This window comes from Manis pentadactyla, chromosome X (genome assembly GCF_030020395.1).
Source record: "Manis pentadactyla isolate mManPen7 chromosome X, mManPen7.hap1, whole genome shotgun sequence".
NCBI lineage: Eukaryota > Metazoa > Chordata > Mammalia > Pholidota > Manidae > Manis > Manis pentadactyla.
In genome coordinates, this window is record NC_080038.1 from 109086724 (window position 1) to 109110786 (window position 24063).

At 34.2% G+C, this 24063-nt stretch overlaps 1 pseudogene; it reads left to right on the forward strand.

Moving 5' to 3' along the window:
* Positions 1 to 12774: 12774 nt before the first annotated feature.
* Positions 12775 to 13630, forward strand: LOC130681808 (14-3-3 protein epsilon-like; annotated as a pseudogene).
* Positions 13631 to 24063: the final 10433 nt, after the last annotated feature.

Consider the following 24063-nt stretch of genomic DNA (forward strand, 5'->3'; position numbering starts at 1 on the left):
AAATCACAACACAAGGTTCAACCAAAGATTTTTCATGATTTATACATATCTGTGAAAGTCTTTCAAAATTTTTCAGATTAAGTAATACTGTATTCTACCTTTAATGAATCCCTTTATTAAAAATAATAACATTACAGGATGTCTGGATTGTGTCCTGGGTAATTTGGAACTGATAGTTATCATGCAGCTAAGATGATTACTTTGAAGAAGACGACATTCACTGAAATGTAACAAAGCTTGTATGTTTATTTAAACATTAGTCTTGCTCTTTTACAGTCATACCTTTTATTAATATGTGTAAGGTGCCATAAATAATAATAAACTGAATCTGTTGTTTTTCTTCCCCTGAGTTAATTGATTGCTACAGCAGGTATTGATTACTTGTTCCTTTGTATTTGAAGAGGTAATTACTAATAGACTATGATACAGTTGTCATGCAACCCACACCTCTATACATTAGTCAAAATAGCTTGCTGTATATCTATTATTTGGCATAATAGTGATCTCTGGCCCTGAAGTTTCACAAAGGATCAATCCAATTTTTTCAGGAAGTAGGTATCCCAATTTCCCCTTGACATTTACAAGAGCTACAGGACACCATTATCCCTGTGACAGTACTTCTTTTTGAACTACTATATCTTTAAAGAAAATAGAAACATCTGCAACTCTTTTCCCCTTTCTTATTTTAGAGGTCACAATTTTCTTGTTCTTGGCAGCATATTAGATATTTTTGCCGCTCAGGAGTTCTTGCTTCTCTGTGTGCCCTGGTAGTCCCGTGCGAAACACTAGATTTCTTATTTTCAACAAGTTGAAGTCACAGCTGCTGATCCTGCTCATCCCTTTCTCTGACTATATACTAGCCTCAAGCCTGAGGGAGGTAGAAGAAGGATGACTGACAATTCACAGGCGAGAAGAAAGCATCTGGGCCTGCTTCTACCTTCCTTACGTTTGCCAAATTCACGGGCCTCTCAGGACCATCCAGCCCTGTAACTACTGAGTAAGCAGATGTTTGGGAGTTTTCCCAGATTCATCCTGAATAAAGGGCTACTTTCACAAGTGAATTCACAGCACCAGCAGGCTGATCAAAGATACTATCCTCTCAAGTCTTCTTAAAATGGAAGAGACTTAGTTTATATCCAAATGATGAGTACCTTAGAAAATAGATGGCTGGGGATGAGGGAGTGGGCAAAATCAAATTATTACTTAATTATGTTATTACTTTCCACCAAAATAGAATTGAAAGGCCTACAAGTATCACTAGAAGAATGAAATAGGAAATGTATCTTATTGGCATACAAACTTAATTTTATTGTGATAACACATTACCAATCAAATTGGAAACTCAGTCCTCAGTAAGTAGAAATGAAAATAATATTTTTTTCTGCAAAACTTTCCTCTAACATTGGAAAAAACCAATAGGACTTTTTTAGTTCTTTTTGCTAAATCACTCTGTCCTATTCTAATGCTGCCCCACAAAGAGCATTGCAAAGAACCTCTTCAAAGAAGAGAGCAAAAGAGGATATACTCTGCGACTGTGTTGCTATGTTAGCTCAAGATCATTTGAAAATGAAAACCAAACAAAGATTCAAGATAGAATTGATGTGCTCATGGTCATTAGGAGGCTCCAAATGCTTAGTTTCTACCTTGAAAAAAATCCCCTAGCTTCATCAGTTTTTTTGTTCACAATGTGTTGTTTCAGCACATTAAAACAATCACATGTAAATGATAGTTTGTTCTCACCTCCTGGAGCCTAATTTGCTGTGGTTGCTCCCTAGTTTGCAAGAAGCCAGAACTGACTGAGAGATGTAAGATTGAAGTGTCAGTAGAATTGATTGCTATATAAATACCATACTTCTTACTAAACACTGTGCTCAAACACTAAGTTGTTGATATAAAATATTCCCAGGTTGCATAGTGTTTCTAACCCTGAGGCTGTAGGTACATGAGTATCTAAAAATGCTTTTGCGAGGTCGCATAATTTTGTAATTCTCCCTAGACACATCCAGAGATTTCCAAATTAATGGGCAGATGACAGCGTGGTATCATTGAAACAATATGGACTTTTGACTCAGATAGCCTTTGGCATTTACTCAACTCATCTGAGTTTCGTTTCTTTACGTGGAAAATGAATCACTGCTACTTCAAAGTGTTGGAGAGAAGATTAAAATAGAAAGTTTGAAAATATCCAGCACAGCGCTTGCACGCCCTAGGTGTTCAAGAAAAGGTGCTCAGCTCATTATATGAAAACCTAACTTCTGGAACATTTTTAAGTGTTTCTTTAAAAAGATTACAGTTTTCATTTTCTACATGTTTTCTGGTTATAAACTGTATTTGATATTAATAGTCACTCTGATAGATAGGAGTGTATTTATTCTTATTTTACAAATGAAAAGTCTGAGAACCCAATATGTACGCAACTTACCCGAAGTAATCCAGTAAGCAACTGGCAAAGACAGGGCTAAAATACGGTTCTCTTTCTTCCCAGTCTACCGCTGCCTCAGTGGTATAGAATAGCCATGAGTTCAGAGGAATTAAAACACAAGTGTAAAGGGAAAAAATAATTGTAACTGGAAATAGTTATTTATAATCATCTGCAATTTCTAAGGAGAGTTGATCCTAAGTTTGCTCTTTGTTAACAGAGCTATAATATAACTATGAAGCTTAGAGAATGAGAAAGAGCTACATTGCTCTGCATAAGAAAAGGGAGAACAGTTGGGGGTGAAGTGTTCATGACTTGAGAAGCCAAAGCCAGTAGAGCTGACCAGGTCTGGGTGATGCGGGTGCTCGTGGTTGAAGAACGTTGGAGGAACAACAGAGATACCACGTTTATACTTTCCTATGATTTTGCTTTTGGGGTGTGATGTAACCCTGACTGTCTCTTCTCTAACAAATAATTAGCAAAATATCAATTTCTTAATACTGCTAATAGTGTGGATTTTCTTTGTCAGGATATATAAATAACAGGATGTATTAGGGTTAGTTGGAATTGTTTCTGTCCTCATCGGACACCAGTCTTATCTGGGTTACAAAAAGAGTAAATTGCCATCTCTTACCCTTTGCAAACCATTAAGAGTAGTTCTTAAAGGTCTTTGAATATTCCGTAGCAGATGCCACAAATGCCAATATGGCCAAGCAGGTGACATAAAGGAGTGAGGCGGGCTGAGTGGGGGGTGCATGCCTTTTCTAAAGGGGACTGCCTCCAGTCCTCAGACCTGACAGATGGCTACAGAGCAGAAACAAGTATTGTCAGGGTTTCTGATTTTTTTTTCAAAATAACAACTGGTGATCTGAAATTTTTTGTGGACTTTTCTGATTTTAAAATATCTACCATATTTTTAAAACAAAATGAAATAAATGAGCAAACAGAAAACACTGTACTGGCCAGACAAAGCAATCTGCAAGCTGGATCTGCATCTGGACCACCTGTTTCTGACTTCTGCCAGTATTCCCATGCTTCCACATGCTATAAATTAAATTTGAGAAGCACTGGGGAATGGTCTGTGTGTGTGTGTGTGTGTGTGTGTGTGTGTGTGTGTATCTATATAGACACCTCAGACTAGGGTATTTAATAAGTAATAAATAATTTAATAAATAATTGTATGACCTTGGGCAACTACCTGTCCTCTCTGTACATCAGTTTCCTTATCTGCAAAGTAGGAAAAATCAGTCCTTACATCATAGGGTTATTGTAAAGATGAAATATATTAATGTATTGTTCTCTTCATTAACTTTTCAGACATCTTCTCCTCAAATCATTCAAAGTCTCTTATTTTCTCAACAATGGTGGCATCACTTGAGGTGGAAAAGCCTTCTCTTCATACTCTTTTATTTTAGTCCCTAGCCCTAGTGAAAAAAACAAGTTATGTTTTTGACCAGTACCATGGCTCTCCAAATTTTCCTAAGGCCACAGATAAATTTTTAACTGAACTCTGGTAGAATGTTCCTTGACAATGTTCCTACTATATAATGCTGGGGAAGTGAGATTTTTTGCAGGCACTTGGTTTAATCTCACTGCTTTTGTCCTAAGGATTCCATATTCACTCTTTACCCACTACTTAAGACTAAGCCAATTTTCTCATTTTCAATATTTTTTTCAGGTTACAAAAGTAAATGCTTGTAAAATAATACAAAAAACTGGAACTTTTTATTAAACCAGTGCAATCCTGCCAACCAGACATATAACTACCTTTCACATTCTGTTGCACAGTCTGCTTTTTCATGCATCATCGTATTGTGGACATTTTTTCTAGTCAATGAATTTTATTCAGTAAGTAAAATTAGCATCATTTGTAAATAGCTTGCTGACATTCTCTTAAGTGGAATTATGATCTCTTTAAACCCAAAAAGATAGGCATTTAAGTTATTCCCAATTTTTTTTTTGCATTTATAGGCAATGCAAAGGCCACTATTTTTACACATATTTTTCCTTTTTCCAGATAATTTCCTAAAGATGTTTCCTAGTAGGGGAATTGCTTGGAGTACATATACACATAGAAGTTTTATACTTCTTGGCAGATTGCTTTCTGAAAAGTTTTACTATTGTATAACTTTAAGAGACCAAGAATGAATGTTCATTTTCCTCTTTGCTCACCAGTGCTGGATATTTTAATTTTCTCTATTATTCTTTTATCTTTGCCAGACTCACAAAGGACAAAAATATCTCATTGCTGGTTTTTATTTATATATTTATTTATTTATTTTTGGGTTTGTTTTGTTTTTGCATTTCTTTGATTGTTTGATCAAAGGTTTTTTCATATATCGACAGTTTTGTTTTTGTTATGAATTGTGTGTTCCTGCTTTTTGCAAATATTTCTATCAGAACATTCATTTACTTTTTATTCATTTATAAGAACTCTATATATACCCACTGTTTGACATAAATATTTCCCCCTGTTTCAGTTTTTCACCATGTTCTATGAAGCATGTTGTTGAGGAACAGTGATAGTGATTAAGAAAAACCATTACGTAGCCTTAACTATGTCCCAGGCACTGTTCTAAGTTAATTACATGGATTAGCTCATGTAATCCCGTCTGCAAACCTACTATAATTATTCCTGTTTTCAGATGAGGAAACTGAGATACAAAAATGGTATGTGACTTGGCCAAGGTTCTACAACCAGTGACTCTGCTGGGATTTGAAATCATGTAGTCTATATTCCATGCTTTTAATCACTGTCAAAGGTAAACAAAGCCAGATGGTAGTTAAAGTGATAAGGATAGATTTTATTGAGTAATACTATTACAATAGGGAAAAAAATTCAGCATGAACTGAATTCAACTTTGTGTAACAGTGACTGGGCATTTTAAAGGAATAATTGAGGCAATGGGGAGGAAACGTGGTGGAGGCTTGAACAGAGTCAAGGAAGTAGAGATGTACAAAAAGAAAGCAAGAGGGGTTAGTTAATGTAATTATATCATCTGGGTTTGTTAATTGGTACTTACTGAAGTTAGGCTCCTATGGTCCTACAGAGATTGGGAGATAGGAGCCCTATCTTCAGGTGTTGACTGGAACAAACAGTAAATTCTGGCAGCCTTCAGCTTTCTCAGACAGGAACCTAAGGGGGTTGGAGTCATCATCCTAGAGATACAGCTTTGAGCTGTTAGAAACTATTCTAAAAACCAGAAACTAGTGTTTCTTCAAGTCTTTTTTAATATGTGGAAGGGATGGATGAAATAAGTTGTGCAGTTCTTGTAAGTTAAGTTTGAGGCCTCATAAATAAGAGGGCTCAGAGGAGTCTGAATAGAATTTGGCCAGAGAATCTTTCTCACCACTACTTCTAATGCCAATCATAATTCATGACTGTAATCTTGGTTTGGGTAAAGACTGACTTTTATTATTGTGGTAAACTGTATATAACCTACAATTTACGATTTTAGCCACATTTAAGTATATAGTCAAGGGCATTAACTACATTCACTTTGTTGTACGAACTATCACCACTATCCATCTCTAGAACATTTTCATCATCCTAAACTGAAACTCTGTACCCATTAAGCAATAACTTGCTATTTCTTCTTCCCCTCAGCACCTGGCAGCCACTATTCTATTTCCTTTCTCTATAAATTGGACTATTATAGGTACCTCTATTACTAGAATAATACAGTATTTGTCCTTCTGTGTCTGGCTTATTTCACTTAGCATAATGTTTTCAAGCATCATTCATGTTGTAGTATGTGTCAAATTTTCAGCTGTTTTAAAATCTAAATATTCCCCTGCATGTATATACCACCTTTTATTTATTCATTTACTCATTGATGGACATTTGGTTTCTTCTAAATTTTGGCTATTGAGAGTAGTGATGCTATAAATATGCATGTACAAATATCTGTTTGAATAGCTGCTTTCACTTTTTTGCATATATACCCAGAAATGAAATTCCTGCATCATGTAGTAATTCTGTAATTTTTGGAGGAAACACCATACTGTTTTCCACGGCGACTGCACTATTTTATATTCCCACCAGCAATGTACAAGGCTTCCAATTTCTCCACATCCTTGTTAACACTTGTGATTTTCTGTTTTTTTTTTTTAAATAGTAGCTGTTCTAATGGGTGTGAAGTGCTCTCATTGTGTGTTGATTTATGTTCTGTAACAATCAGTCATAATGGGCATTTTTTCATGTACTCACTGGATATTTGTATATCTTCTTTGGGGAAATGTTTATTCTAGTCCTTTCCCATTAATTGGTTGCTTATCTTTTGGGTCTTGAGCTGCAAGGGTTCTTTATATATTCTGAGTAATGAATACTTTATATATTATGGTTATATAGACCTTTAACAGATATATAGTTCACAGATATTTTCCCTATTGTGTGGATTATCTTTTCACTTTCTTGATAAGCATTTTGATGCAGAAGAGTTTTTACTGTTGATGAAATCTAAATTTATCTATTTTTTGTTGTTATTGCCTGTGCTTTTGGTGTCATATCCAAAATATCATCACCAAATCCAATGCCCTGAATCATTTCCCTATGATTTCTTCTAAGCATTTTATAGCTTTAGCTCTTACATTTAGGTCTTTGATACATTTTGAGTTAATTTTTGTATATGGTATGAGGTAGGAGACCAACTTCATTTGTTTATGTGTGAATATCCAGTTATTCCAACACCATTTGTTGAAAAGACTGTCTTTTCTCCCTCTGAATGGTCATGGAAACTTAGTCAAAAATCATTTGCTCATATATGCAAGGGTTTATTTCCATTCTATTGATCTTTATGACTGTCTTTATGCCGGTACCACAATATTTTGATTACTAAATCTCTGTAGTAAAGAATTATGAATCTGCCAACTTAATTATTCTTTCTCGAGGTTGTCTTGACTATTCAGAGATTTTATATTTCATATGAATTTTAGAGTAGATTTTTCTATTTCTGCTAAAAAAGGTGTTAGGAATTTGATAGGGATTATATTCAATCTATAGATTGTTTTAAGTAATATAGTCACCTTAATATTAAGTCTTCCAATCCATGAACACTGTATGTTTTTTCATTTATTTATGTCCTTTTAAGTTCATGGGTCCGTGTTTTGTAATTTTCAGTTTACGTCTTTTGCCTCTTGGTTAATTTTATCACTAAGTATTATGTGTTTTATGCTATTGTAAATGGAATGTTTTCTTAATTTCCTTTTCAGATAGTTTATTGCTAGTATATAGCAGTGCACCTAATTTTAGTGTGTTGATTTTATATCCTTCAACTTTACTGAATTTGTTTTTTAGTATATCAGAGTTTTTTTGCGGAATTTGTATGGGTTTCTACATATAATTCAATGTTGTCTATAAACATAATTTTACTTCTTCCTTTCCAATTTGGTTGCCTTTTATTTCTTTTTCTTGCCTAATTTCTCTGGTTAGAGCATTCCATATTATGTTGAAAAGATTGGGGAAAATAGGCATCCTTGTCTTGTTCTTGATCTTAGAGGAAAAACTATCAACCTTTCATTGTTGCATATAATGTTTTGTGTGGGTTTGTTGTATGTGCCTTTAATGTTCTCTCATACCCAATTTCTTGAGGGTTTTTGTCATGAAAGTATGATGTATTTTGTCAAATGCTTTTTCTGCATCTTTGAAATGATCATATGATTTTTATCTTTCATTCTAATAATGTGGTGTATCACATTTATTGATTCGTGTATGTTGTACCATCCTAGTATTCCAGGGATAAATCCCACTTGATCATGATGTATGATCCTTTTAATGTGTTGTTGAGTTCAGTTTGCTGATATTTTGTTAAGAGTTTTTACACCTATATGTTAAAGCCTCCCAATACTATTATATTTCATTTTTATTTCTGCAATTTTAGAATATTTTTAAGTGTAACTATTGTGAACTCTATAAACATAGCATGCAAATTAATGCATTTCTTTCATTTATTCAGTTAATGACTTGAATCTCACATATTCAATCAATAGCAAATCTGCCATTCATTCCTTAGTAAGGGTGCCTCCATTCCTTACAAGCATGAGTCCCAGAGCTCTAACATAGTACATTCCTAAGAATTTAATTAGAAAATTGAAATGAAACCTGATCATTCCACTATTTCCATTGCCTCTTCCTTCACAAAATTATAATATGTAGGAATATAACATATGCCCTTTAATAATAAATAGGGGTTCCTTCTCCAAAGAGTTAAGAAATTACTAATTTAATATTTAACATTAATTGGGCATTTAGTATAAGTGATGAAAACTGTTATGTACACTTTATTTTTAACCAATCCAATTTTGATACAGCAACTGTATTTCTTTATAAAAAGAAATCATTCCCTGAATGGTAACTTCAGCCAAGGATGCCACATGTGTAGGGTTCCAAGTTGGCAGTTCTTACTACTCAGCTCTTAGAGTTCACAAGCTCAGATATCACCCAGAGCATCAGCAAGACCCAGGAGTAATATGGCTGGACTGTTTTTCTAGCCTCTGTCTTTTCACAGACCTAGAACTAAGTTTCCCTTTAACTCTTGGAGTATCCGCCCTAATGAGCCATGTATGTTAGTTTGTAAGCCTTCAAAGGTGTTAAAGATAGTGAAGAATAGGTACTTCTGCCTTATACTCCTTACTGAAACCAATTGTATACAAGAAAAACAATGAAAAGCAGAGAAAAAAATCCATTCATAGCAGATATACACCAGAACTAGAACATAGCAAATTTTTAAAAATCTCAATATCAATTTAAAAATAAGCTGTTTATTTGAAATAATATGTCAAAGAAAATAAGGTTTCCAAAAGGAAGTGATTAAGAAAAAACAGAAGGACTTCAGCTGTGAGTTGATAAAAAACAGAAAGAAGAAGAAAGAAAAATAAAAGTATTACTAAAAGAAAAGGTAAATAACAAGCAGGAAACAATAGCAGATATAAGTGAAAACAGAGTTAAGGACATGGAAGACTAGTATAAGGAAAATGAACAAAATAAAATGGAAAAGAATAAAAGATCTTTAAAGTTTCTATAGGACATGATAGCTAATTGGGACAATATGTATGCATAATTTGTGTACCTGAAGAGAACAAAATTATATTAAAAATTAAAAAAATAATACTATAAACAAACTTTCTTGAAATATAGGAATGCCCAAATCTCTTATTCAATGCCAGTTTCTATGATACAGTACTTAATGACATGTATCTATAATGAGCATGAAAAAGATACATGGAAGTGTATGCTCCTGTTTGGGTTGATGGTGGTTACTTCAATCGGTTGAACATGTAACCATTTTCTGTGTTATTTTCATAATATTAATAGTAAATTGTTCTAAAATCTTAATTGTACTACTTTTAATAAGGGAATAACTAGCTTATTTTGTGACAAAGCTATGTTTAACTATTTTCATGTAATTTACCCTTACAGGGAAGGATCTCAGATTAGACTACATTAAAATTCATTTCAATTTCTGGGTGTAAAAGCTTGGGGAAGTGAAACAGCAGCTACTGAGGGAAGATATGAAGTCCTACCTGGATCCTTCTCTACTATCTTCCCTGTGAAACAAAAGCTTAAGCCAGTAAGTAAAGGGCACCAAATAAACCCTGTCACCCTCATGCCATAGTTGAAAACCAGTTGTGCATCAAGAAATGGAACAAAAAAACCCAAACTACCTTAGTATTAAGGGTAAAGAAATATCCTGGGCCTAAATTATTACACATAACCTGATACTGGCAGAAGAGACAGGATAACTGAGAAAACCCATCTCCAAAGTCCAGGAATAAAGTATCTAAGATTGAGAACAGACTAGAATGTACCCCTACCTGTAACCCAGTTTCCCCAGTGTTAAGTAACTAGTAACAGTAATTGTATGTTAGTATAGAGATGAGAGCAGAAAAGACACCTTCTCTGAGGTACAGGTATAAATGGAAAATACAAACTTGAGAGTGGAACAAATACAGAAAAAAAAATCTAAGCAGCCCCATGCTAAGAAAGGTAACAGTAGAAGGATTTGGAAATTGCTACACTGAGGGTAAACAATGGTGAAACCCAAAGTCAGCACAACAAATGGCCTAGAAAAGGAATAAGCATGCTCACTTTAAGGCATAAATATGTTTATCCCTATGTCTACTGTTTAACATAGATGTCTGGTTTTCAACAAATACATATATAACATAGAAAGAAAAATATGGAAAACACACTGTCAAAGAAAAAGTAATCAACAGAATAAGATGCCAATTTGACTTAGATATTGGAATCAAAAGACAAGGAATTTAAAATACCTATGATTAACATATTAAATTCTCTAGTCCAAGAGTTAGAAACTTTTTTTTAAAAGACCATATAGTAAGTATTTTAAGCCTCACTGGCCATATGGTCTCTATCACAACTGCTCAGTTCTGTCATTGTAGCACAAAAGCAGCTATAAACAATATGCAAACAAAAAAGTATGGCTGTGTTCCCATAAAATTTTATTTACAAAAACAGGTTGTTGGCTGCAGTTTTACAATTCCTATGCTAGTGGAAAAGATATATGACATATAGGAACAGATGGAGGATTTTGGCAGAGATAGAAACTATAAAAAAGGATCAAATAAAAAATACAAAAAGAAAAATATACCTTCAATAGTCTCATCAGTACATTAGCCATGACTCAGGGAGTCACTGAACTTGAAGGTAGGTTCACCAAAGAGAAAAAAAGTTACAATAACCAAAGAAATAAAAAGCCCTCAGAGCATCCAAGAGTTCTAGGAGAAGGGGACAATATCAAATGATCTAACATATCTATAATTGGAATCTTGGAAGGAGAAATGAGAGAGAATGTGGCAGAAGAAATATTTGAAGAAATAATGGCCAAATGTTTCCAAAAAATAAAAATACTGGTCTACACAGCCAAGAAACTCACAGAACAGGAAGCAAAATAAATACCAACAAAAAAAACATACTTAAACACTTGGAACACCTCATAATTAAACTGTCAAAAATCAAAGATAAAGAGAAAATCATGAAGGCAGCCAGGGGAAAAAAGATATTTTACATACAGAGGAGAATAATGATATATCAGGTTTTTAAGTGCAAACTATGCAGGGCTAGAGACATTTGTAAAATGATGTACAAGAAAAAAATGCCAGTCAAGAATTCTTTACCAAGTGAAATGTCTTTCACAAATAAAGGAGAAATAAACACTTTTTTAAGACAAAGAAAAACTAAGAAAATCCATTGCAAGAATGTACTCTACATGGATAAAATAAATTAAATATTGACAAATGATTCATGAGGATCACTGGATGAAGGACCAATATAAGCACACACAAAAATTGGAAAAAATTAAAGTCACTTAAAATTGTACTGAAGATCAAATGGTAGAAATAAATTTTACAAAAATTGTGCACAACATCAACACAACTGTGGACCATTAGGCAAAATGAAGAACACATATACACAGGCATAATTCTTGCTCTTGGATTGGGAAACTCAGTGTAAAAATGTCAATTTGCAAAAAATCTATAATTTCAGTGCAATTCTAATTAAGATCATAAAAGTATTTTTACATATTGATATGGACAAAACAAATTTAAAAATGACATGGAAATGCAAAAGTAAAAAAAAAAGCTAAAATCTTACGGTAAAAAAGTTTGAGCACATACTCTGTGGAATATTAAAGTTTATATCAAACTACAGGAATTAAAGCATTGTAGTGTTAGTGAGAAAAAATACAAATAGACCAGTGACACAAAACAATCTAGAAATGAACCTGTGTATATTTGTCCACTTAAAAGAGACAACAGTACATACCACAGGGTATTTTGGGGTGCTGGTAATATTCTATTTCTTAATCTGGGTGGAAACTTCATAAGTATGTTCATTGTGTAAAAATTCATTAAATTATATAGGCATGAACTGTGCTTTTAAGTACATATGTATATATGCATATGTATATATATATATATATATAGTCTATAAAAATTCCTCTGATATTATTCCTACATTTGGCATCTGGTGGTGGTGAAAATTTCACAATGGCCCAATTGTTTTTTTTCCCTTGGTAGTTTACTATAGCACATGCTTTTAGTGACCTACCCATTAGCCAATAATTCCCTTTCACTTCTTACTTGCCATGAGTCCATCTTTGGTCATAAAGCATGAAAATGTCAGGTACTCACTTCCCAGCCTCCATTAGAGCTAGTGTGTAATATGGCCTTGTTCTAGCTGAAGAGATGTATGGAGAATTTTGCTAGAATGTTCTAAGAAAGATTTTCCTCACTAATAAAGATAAATGGACTGCCCAGACATGGAGCGAGATGCTGAGATGATCAAAGATACTATTTGCTTCCATCTATTGTGCAGACCCTACCGCACTGCTGCTATGGGTAATCAGGAGGATGTGGTATACTAGGTGAAGTTGTCTGAGCAGGCTGAGGGATAGGACAAACAGGTGGAATTAATCCAGAAAGTAGCACGAATGGATGTGGAGTTGACTGCTGATAAAAGAAGCCTCCTATCCATTGCATATACAAATGAGATCAGAGCTAAACGATCCTCCTTGTAGAATAGTCAGCAGCATTGAACAGAAAGAAGAAGATAAGGGAGGAGCAAACTAAGAATGGTTTGGGAATATTGGCAAACGGTTGTGATTGAGCTAAAAACTTAATCTGTTTGTGACAGTTTTGTTTTATTGTACAAATACCTCATTCCAGCAGCTAACACTGGCGAGTCCATGGTTTTCTATTAAAAAATGTAAGGGGACTAGGACAGACATCTGGCTGAATTTGCCACAGAAAGGAGGTTGACGAGAACAGCCCAATCGCTTTAAAACTGTTAAGAATACTGCACTGATAGAACTTCCACTAATACATCCCATTCACTTAGGTCTTATTTTCAATTTTCACATATTCAACTATGAAATTCTTAATTCACCTAAATGTGCCTGGAGGTTGGCAAAAGCAGCTTTTGATGATGCAACTGCAGAAATGGATATGCTGAGTGAAGAAAGCTGTAAGGGCTCTATACTTATCATGCAGTTGGCATGTGATAATCTGACAGTGTGGATTCCAGACATGCAGGCTGATGGTGAAAAACAGAATAAACAATTTTTGCAGGATGCGGAAGATGAAATCAGTGAGACCTACAAGCCAACAAGAGAACCATCTCCAATCACCCTGCTCCATCCCACCCCATCCCTCCAGAAATTTCCTGTTGTCACTGAGAACCACCAAATCTAACTTTTACATTTGGTCTCAGAATTTAGGTTCCTGCTCTTTTTTTAAAAAAGTTTTTCAAAGTTCATAAAAGGCAAGAGCAAATTTCTGTGGATTTTACTGGTTCAAGCTTTTAGTTTCCTTAAGACATTTAACAGGACAGCATAGATACTTTTTCAGTATTACTGTATTATCTACTGCCAGTTGTGGCTAGATCACTGTTAGAAATGGAAATCACATTTAAAAGCCCTCAGACTTCTAAGTGGTGCAAGCATCTGAGAGAGAGGTTAATTATACTGTGGAGGCATAAATGTATCATTTTCCTTTTTCTAATTGTTTAAAACAAATTTTATACAAATGTTTGAAATTAATTGGGTGTTAGCTAGAAGGGGTTAAAACTTGTTTGGGAAGTTGTTGTAATTGTTTTCCTGTAAAAAGTGCTTCAAATTCTGCTGAAATGTTGCTGAAAAGCATGATGCCAATAACAGTTCAATAATCCGTGCCTGCTCATTCTTGCCTACCTTTACTCTTCCTCTTAAGCAGGTAGGCATTGAAAGCAGTATGGAAAACCCAGCATGGGTGTTCAATATTTTGTTTCGTCGCCTTCCTTGTCCCCTGGGTCTGCCCACTCCCCTTCATTCAGTCGATTTCTTTTGTTCAGTATTGTAACTTGAAGCTAATTTGTACTACTGGATATCTGACTGGAGCCACAGATACAGAATCTGTATTGTCTTACTGAAACTGCATGGAATTAACATTAAACTTAAATTAAACAAACCTTAAGTAAAAATGATGAATACCATCACCCCTCCATCCTTTATCCTTCTAAAACATCTATTCAAACAAAAATATATAGAAAAGAAGGAAAGAAGGAAAGAAGGAAAGAAGGGAAGGATGGAGGGAGGGAGGAGGGGAGGAAAGGAAAAAACCAAACAAACAAGAAGGTCTCTATCCCCATTCCTACTTTTGGGTATGGCTGTGTAAAAATGTGATGGGAGATGATGTAATAGCCATGTGACCATGGGAGACAAAACTGAAGACGAAAGTCTCCCTGCAAAGTATGGTGATGTAAAAGGAAAGAGAGGGCTCAGATCCCTGTGGATATCACTAAGTCATTGTACCAACTCTGGAAGAGCCTCTCTCAGATTTCTTTGTAATGTGAGGAAAATAAAAACAGAAACAAAACAAAATAACAAGCCAATAAAAATTAAAACACCTATTTTTAAACCACTTATTCTTTTCCTTGTAGCCAAAAACATCTTACTGCTACAGGGAACTTCTTTATCTGAGCATCTTTAATAGTCTTTCTCCATTTCAAAAAAGTGAAATAATCAGAAATATCTCTGTATTTTTTGCCATTATAAACTTTTCGTTGAAGAGTGAAGCTATTTGATTTGGAGACTCAGAACTTCTGTCACTTTTGGTAGATTTCCTTCTTTCATATGTGGGAATATTTTGTTATTGCTATATTTGTGGGATTTTTTTTCTTTTCATCAGGCATGTCAGTTACCCAGATTTGGAATCCCCATTTCATGAGTACTTGCCCATTTTTTTCTTAATGGGTTTTCCTTTTTTCCATCCTTTTTGGAATTATCTGTTAACTACTCACTCCTATATTCCATACCAGTGGCTTAGCTTTTACTGATAAAAAATCAACAATTTTCTATCTTAATTGCATTTTAACATTAGGTGATACTATTATGTTTCCTCAATTTGTTTCATGGCTGACATAATACTCTCAGGTATCCATTCAGTGAGAAATGACAGCTTCACATTTTCATTGGCTTATATCCCACAAAATTACATTGGTCTCTCTATAATTGACTCTTAGTGTATTATTTTAATTTCATTCAAAATGCTTTATATCTGGATGGTATTCCTCAGAATTATATTGTGTTCCTGGGATATTGTCTTAATTTCAATGATACTTCAATTTTTTTTACCCTTTTCATGTCCTCTTTTGAGGAGTGATATTATAAAACAATTCATACCACTTTCTTTCATGCATTTTTTTCTTGAATTTTTACCTCTTTCTTACATAACTCTTCACTTTGGTTATTTTATGGTTATAATTGGTCTTTTGTCTAGAGAGAAAGTAAAGTTTTCTTGACTACCACCTTAAAATAGTAGTTTCTGTCTCTGAGTGTTGCTTTTAGATACTATTCTTACTTTAGTTCATACTAACTAGTTCTAAGGAGAAAAACTAAAAATTTAAGATAAAAGGAAATGTGAATTATATAGTCTTATAATTTTATTTTTCTTGTGAAACTTCCCTAATTTTTATACTACTTATAAATTGATATTTTCCACAATTTTATATGAGAGTAGAAGCTTGTATTCTTGTCCATGAATACTTTCTCTGTTCACATTATTCAATGATTTTTGGTGTGATGTTTAGTAAACCAATATAATTGGAACTCTTACCCAAAACAAATATGTTGTTCATTTCATACAGTCACCTTGTAAAACTATACACATAGACTAACACATATTGCTGCAAATCTGAACAGATTCCAACTTTGGGAACTACTGTCATAGCTTGTTGATATATCACATGAGAAAATAACTGTCATTATCTTATAATTACACTTCAGTTTGGATTCTAAACAGGAATATGAAATTTGTTTTCTAACCATTTATAGCAGACATGAATTTGAAGGCAATTTATACCTTCATGTTTTGTGTTCCTACTTGTGTAGCCTTTTCTCATCTTCCATCTAGGGCAGTGTTTTTACGATAAGTGATTTAATCATAAGAGCAAACAATGCCAAGTACCATTCTGTGGAAATTAATGTAAATCACAAATATAAATTTTTAATGTTAAAGATTGTTATTTCTGCATTAATGGTGACTTACATAGCGTAAGAACATTCCTTGAACAGTGAGGGAGCAGTGTGTTTTTTTAGTTCCAGCTGACAGATACCAAAGAGAGTTTACATCAAGGGAGAAATTTCTGCATTAGTGTCACAAACTGTAGATTTTTATTTTCCATTTGAAGTATACATGGAAATTCAAGCCAACAATCCAAAATACTGTTTTTCACTGTACCTAATAAGTTCCCTTTCTTTCTTTCTCTCCTTCCTTCCATCCTTCCTCCTTTTCTTTATGATTATCAATAAATTCATTGTAGGTATTTCTTGCAATTAACAGATAGTAATTCCATCATATTCATCTTCTGATTTGAGGATGTGGAGAAAATGAAAGTAATTTACACTTTTGAGTTGTAAGAGCAGATAAAGCACAGTAGAAAATGTATGTATATATTATGATTATGTTTAGGAAAATGACTGTTAAGGTGACTGCAGTGACCCAAGTAGGCTTAACTTCAAAGCTAGTGGGGAAAGGATAGGTAAACAGGTAGAATGGGGACGATTTCCTGACATCACCATAAAACTAATTCCTGAGAGGGATAATCAATAGTTTAAATTAGAATATTCAGTTAAATGGGGCTAACTTGTGCTTGATCTTGGCTGGCAACGTTCTTGTGAATCTGATCTGGTGTGTAAGGTCACAGAAACTGGAGGCTTCAGAAAGTGGTGATTGGCAATTTCTCATTTATTGGCAATTTCAGCACTGTGCTTGTAGGTGGTATATTCAATTTTGAGCAAGACTACTGGCAGAAGAAAATATGGACAAAGGTGATTGGCAGTATGTGGAAAGTTCTCCTAGGCCCCAAACACACTCTACTATACTTGTTTACAAGGCTGGCTAGAGGCCAAATTGTAAATAAGGTAAAATTTGCCTTAGGGAGCTTTTTCATGATTTGACATTGACTCCCTATCTCTGGATGCTTGAGGAGTCTCAAGACAGTGACCCACTTAGAGAATGGAGGCAAATTGAGTTTTTTGTCCAAGTCTATTAGCAACTCAACTCTGATTTCAAAGTTTATCTCAAGCAAAATAGTGAAGGATGTCAAGTTGGTCTTCTGTTCATCCCATCTCTCCACCCCTTCTGTTTGTGTCCTTAAGTAGTCCTCTGCTGTCCCTTTTCTCTCTGCCTTCCTGACACTTCACTAGAACAAGACAGAAAATAATTTAGAGCTTCTTCTCTGTTTCATCCATTCCATTATCATCAATACCTCAGGACAGTTGCTTCCTAGACAGGGATATTAAATCAACAATAAAACAAATTCCTACAGTATTATTACTAATATATTTCTCCTCTGATGTAAGAGAGCACCCCATGTCTTTAAGAAAACTCACAAAAGTTGATGCATGTGGTCTTGGCTTTTCCAGGAATGTAGAAGTAAGACTGGAAGAAGAAGGACCTTTCGAGCTTCTGAAAGTGCAGCTTATAGGGAGCTACCTATCCTACAGGAGTGGACCTGAGGGTGTACTCAAATGAAACTCAAAAACATCAAGGAAATGTATCTGCTAAACTTATATTTTGACCACAAATGTAAAAAGCTGGAGATGGAAAATGAGTGAATAGCTTATTGCAGTTCTATAAATAATAGTGTTAGCTTCTCAGTTGAAAAAAAGGTTTCTTTCACTTTGGCATTCATGAAAAATGAATGACTTCTATATATGCTGATATATTTTTATAGTCTACCTTCTGCCATTCACTGATGTCTAATTGGACTATTGTTGTTATCATTGATTCCTATATTATTATGCTCTCTGATTAGGAATTAAGCCAAAAGAAAAGTATTGATAATAATAGCAGTCTATATTAGTGTAGTGCTTTTAAATTTTTCAATGCTTGTCTCCATCTATCCACTTCATTCTCTTTTCAAAACTGGCTCTGCCAGTCAGGGAGAGTGGGTATGATCCACATTTTATAGATGAAGAAATTGAAGTGCAGAAGCTGTAAGTTGTGCAGAATCATACAGCTAATTAGTGGCAGAACTGGTTGAGTGCTTTTCTGTATTTCTGTTGCACATTATGCTGCTTTTATTACAAACAAGTAAAACTGGAGGAAAAATTATGAAAGACAACTATTAATTTTCATTTTCTCTTTTGATTTAAAATAATAGCAGTCATAATAATATCAATAGTCAATATTTTTGGAAAATTCTCATCTATTCAAAAGTAAGAATGTATTAAACACATACTGTTTTATCCAGCTTGGCTTTCAGGTTCATGAAGGCTAATACTCTGGTTAACTGGTGACCAGAAAGAGTTAATCTGGTAAAAGCCTTGTTTACTTTCAGAGTCATGAAGGATGGGAAGAACAGATAATTATTCAATAATAGGACAATTGGATTTTCCTTTTAAACTATTCTAATTGTCACAGCAGAGGTTCTACCTGCATTTATTATACTGAAAATAACAGCTGATATTACTGAGTTTTTGTATGGTGAAGTATTTTACTTTAAAAATCCTACAGTATATACAGTATGATATAAATTTGTGTAAAAATTAGACATCTTCACTGTAGGGGCAGTTAATAGTTGAAGTAAGTACCTTAAGTTGGAATCTACAAAACAGAAATAGTTACATAGCATTTCCAATATTATTATCAAAACCTACACCAGAGATTTTGTAATTAGAATAAGAGATGTTAGAAATATGTTTCACTAGTGGTGTTCAAGAGAGATGGCTGGTTAGGAAGATAATAGAATTCCCTTGATTCTGTATCCCTCTACTTCAAAGGACTCTGCCACCTGATGAGACTACCATATTAGCTGTTCCTGCTATAGAATATCATTACATCTGCCTGAAAGTAAATATTTTCTGCAAAGTGTCAGTCTGTGTGTCTCAGTGCAGAATGGCAATTAACCTGAGCTACATGCAGTTATGAATGTTTTTGTGTTTATAAGTATTTATACATATGGCAGAATTTGGTCAAAGACCTAATATCAATGAAGCATACCACCTGGTGATGAACTTTTGGGGTATAAATGTATAGCCTCTGTCAATTTCTAATTACCAAGTCTCCCTTTATTTACCAAAAAGACCTGGAAGTTGCCAAAAGGTAAAATTGACATAAGACTTTTACAAAAGACTTCTAATGATATGCCAAGTGTTCTGCTAAGTATACTACCACTTTTTCTCATTTAATCTTTATAAAAATCCTGTGACTTTTATTTTTATTTTATTTATTTTGGTTGTCCTCATTTTTCTGATAAGGAAACTGAGGTTTGGAGATATTAGGTGACTTGACTGAAATTTTACAACTGGTAAGTGGTTGAGCTGAGACTTTTACCCAGATCTATCTACTTCAAAATATAAATATGGTCTAGTGTTTGCCAAAATGTAAGACATGTACCTTGGTGGTATACATGAATTTTTCAGGTGATACACACACCTAGCCTTTAAAAATAATAACTCAGTGAGAAACCTATTTTCTTAACAATATTTTTATTTTTTCTGACTGCCCAATCAAAAATGACTCTCCTCTTCATCACTCTCTTTCATATTACTCCATTTTATTTTCTGCAATGAATTTGTTCCAGCTCAAATTAACTTGTGTACTTATTTGTATTGATAGTTTTTCTTCCATCTCCTCCAAATAGGATCCCAATGAGACCAGATATCTTGAGTATCCAGGCACATAGCAGAAAGACAACAAATATCAATTATATGAATGAATTATGTTAAAGAGAAACTCTAAGATCTTTGGGATCTTTTCAGGTCATTTCTGTAATTACTTGATTCCAATCAAAAAGAAAAGGGACTGAATATTTATTGTTTATGTCCATTGTGAAAAGCAGGAACTGTGCTAAATAGTTCAGAAATGTTACCTCATTTCATAATAAGTTTATGAGGTAATAAAATCACTGTTATTTTTCTCAGTATTACAGGTGAGAAATTGAGGGTCTGCCTTGTCAAGTAATTTCTGCAAGATCCCATAGCTGTTGAATTTGTATCTTCCTATCCAAAATTGTCTATGTCTGAAGCCTGTGTACTTCAGAAACACTATGTAGCCACTATATTGGAGATAAGTAATAAATCTGTTCATTCAAGAACTATGTATGGAATGCTGACTGTGTGACAAACCCAGTGTTGGATACAGGAAAAAATATAAGAAGGGTTGGATGAAGTGACTCCTACACTTAAAGAAGCATATATAATATAGCTAAGGAGAGAGGAAGCATACACAATAATAAATAATATGAGAACGCATGCATTAGTCTAACAAATTTTAGGAGACTGAATTTTGGTCCCTTATTAAAATGCAAATAATACTGAAAGAGCTCTGCACTTAAACCCTAATAGTGTACCTTGAGAAATATTTTATGGACAAGTACTCAAAAATCAATATTTTTCTGAGATAGGAATTTGCCAAATTATGCATTTATAATTTTTCCTATTTTTAGAATTTAGTATTGCTCCTGGGAGTTCATGGTCAAAGTGCTTTAAATAAAAATGTGTTATACTATTAAGAAACCTTGAATCAATAGGTAAGTAATGAGAAACAGTTCAATACTAAATATCAAGGCTCATTCAACTCAGTATAGAATGTGAAAATACAGCTATCAGAGAAAACCATTAGGGAGAACATGTGGTTCTCTTTGGTCGTGAAATATACACTCTTTCATCTTCAAGAGAAAGAAAAACAGAAGTTCGTATTACATATTATGTTTAGGTAATCATCTGCAATATCAGAAAGGAAACTGGGAAACTGTCTGGTTATGTGAGGTATCTTTCCAGATTAGTAATCAGGAGATACGGGATCCAGTCCTAATTCTATCACTAACTAGTAGAGTTATCTTGTATAATCCCTCCCTAAGCCTCAGTTTCTCCATCTGTAAGAAATATGGTGGCTCAACTAGGTGGTCTCTAAGATTCCTTCCAATTTTGATATCCCAGGTTTTTTTTAAGACAGATAATGTAAGACTGTTAAGATGCCTCATTCTTTTATATGTACAGGGAGTGTATCGATACCTATTCATGAGGTACAGCTTTCCTCTTATGCATTTTCAGAGCTATCATATTTGTAGCCAAAAGAAAAATGGAACTTCAGTGTTAGTATTAGTCTTGTTCAGAGATGATGGCAGTAGTATGATGTGACTTTATGGTTTTTCTTATGACTTTATGGACATTCTTATGCTAAGATAAATCCCTTGTCCAAGGATACACCTGGACCCCCAAATTGGCAGAGATGCTGTGGTTATATTTAATTATTTTTACTTATTCCTTTGATCCTCAGTTAAAGGATAGTTTTGAGAGAAGTAAAATTTTAGGTGGCATCAGACATCAATATGTCCTATTCACTTATTTGACAGTATAAGGACAATGAAAAGTGGTAATAGAAGAGTAACAAATGGCACCATCCTCTAGTTCCACTTCAGGAAAACTTTATTTCAATTATAACAAGTGATAAAGCAATGTAATTTTTCTCTCTAGTGCAGGGGATGTATTTTTTTTCCCCTAAAAGAGTACTTTCTCTGGCAGCCAGGGGATTCTCAGTGACTCTTTGAGAAAGCTTTTATAGAGGGCAATTTTGAGAGCACATGGTGTTATCTTGTTTCCTAATGTAAAAGAGAAATTCACCCTCAGACTTATTGTTAATATCATAGGTATATATATGAAAAAAACCTCCATTATAAAGAACCTCAATATTCCCTGCATCATTACACTGGAGGTCAAACACAACCCACAACTGTGCACCTAGTTAGCTAGTTAGATCTCTCTCTCTCTCTCTCTGCATGTGGAATATCTTTAATGTAACTGCTATCTTTTTCTCCAGATACAGACAGGCATTCTAAGAAGCTTGATTCCATATTTCATTTATTTGGCTGAGACTTATTTTATCAATTCATTTTGTATTTTTATTGTATGATTGTAAGGTAACCTCTTTGAAACAATCACTTAGAACAGACTTTTTCCTAATTTATTGGAGTGGATTTTTAAATCTATGGTCCCTCACTTGAAGTTAATGAGTATTACTGGGGCAGTTCAGTGGCAGTTAGTCATATCACCTTACATATTATTTCTTTTTCTCATCTCTAAAACGACAGTGGATCTAATGAAGCTTTCTGCTTAATAATGTTATATTCTACAAAATGAAAATTATTCATGGAGAGGCCATTTATTCCTTTATTGTATGTATATAACATTAAAATTCCTGCTGCTTTAAACATGGGAGCTGTCATGGAGTTAGGGTAGAATTATGAGACTGTTCTGGTTAAAAAGTGACACTTGGAAGGCAAATACAGCACTTTAATAAGCTTAGGAAAGATGCCAGGGATTTAGTCCCTTTTGAAAAGCATTGGCTATGCAAGTTCCAAAGAACACCAGGCATATTTTCTCCTCAACAACTCTGGAACTGCAATATAAGTGCAGTACTTTAAAATGTATTTGCAATATTATGGAAAGCACACATTGAATTCAATTGCAAAAATCTGTTTCTGTCCAGATTAATGAGTGGAGACAAAGCATCTGCCAGTAACCTCTGTTTGGCTGTATGCCTTTGGACTGGCTGGAAAAGATACAGATGCCTTTCTTTTTATTTCACTACACATTCATAAGCTTTCTGAAAAAAAAAAGACTACTTTAAAATTATTTCTAATTTTCTTTACAGTTATGTTCGGTTTTTTAAATCTAGCATATTCTTTGAGTCTAGCATATTGCTTTCAAATACTCTTAGCTCTCTTTATAGCATTGCTGCCATGGAAATTGGCTTAGCTCTAGGACTGGAACAACACTGTGACAAAAATCAGCCTCCCAACTATCACCCTTAAAACTAATTACATGGCAAGTATTTTGCCCACTAGAGTATATCATAGAAGGAAAATATGGATCCTTTTATATCTTAGGCTTTCCAAACTACAGGAATATGGGCTACCCTCCTTATACACACAGGCTAGGCTATAGATTTCCCCAAATAGATATTTTGTTTCTTATCATTCTCCTTGTTTTTGCTAAAGCTCTTTGCTTTTCCATGCCTTTTGATTTTTCAAATGTTACAAGCCTGAAAGCCTGCATTGACATTAACTAATACCCTTTTTAATAAGGAGGGTCTTCCCAGGCAACTGCAGAAGCAATTCCAGGAAACAGAAAACATAATTAGCTATTGGGGCAGGAGGGGACCATCAGAATTGAGATTTCCAAAACTTACTCCTGAATTTAGAAAACAGTCTGTACCTGCTGATGAGGTAGCCAAAAATGCTCACAATACTTTTTCTTTACTGGCAGAGAAAACATAAGTGCATGAAAAAGTGTTTTACAAGCTATTCCTCATTTGAGTGTTGCCCAAATGAAACTCAGTATCCAAGTGCTGATGAGTCTCTATTACTGTCAGCCAAATGTGTTTATCACTGCCAAATGCTGTACAGCTTCATGAGCCTTCAGTAGAATCCTCTATCAGCCTCAGTTGATGTAGGACTCATACCTAGAGCACAGATGGCTGATAATTTATCATTTTGATTTGATATACAGAGAAAAAAAGAGAAGCCATATTAAACTGGTGCATACTTAGGGGAGTTTGATTCTGGTTATTTGAGTTTCAGGGTAGCTGAAGATTAGCAGAAAGTGCCACTTACTTTTTTTTTAAGTAGACTCTTGTTTAGA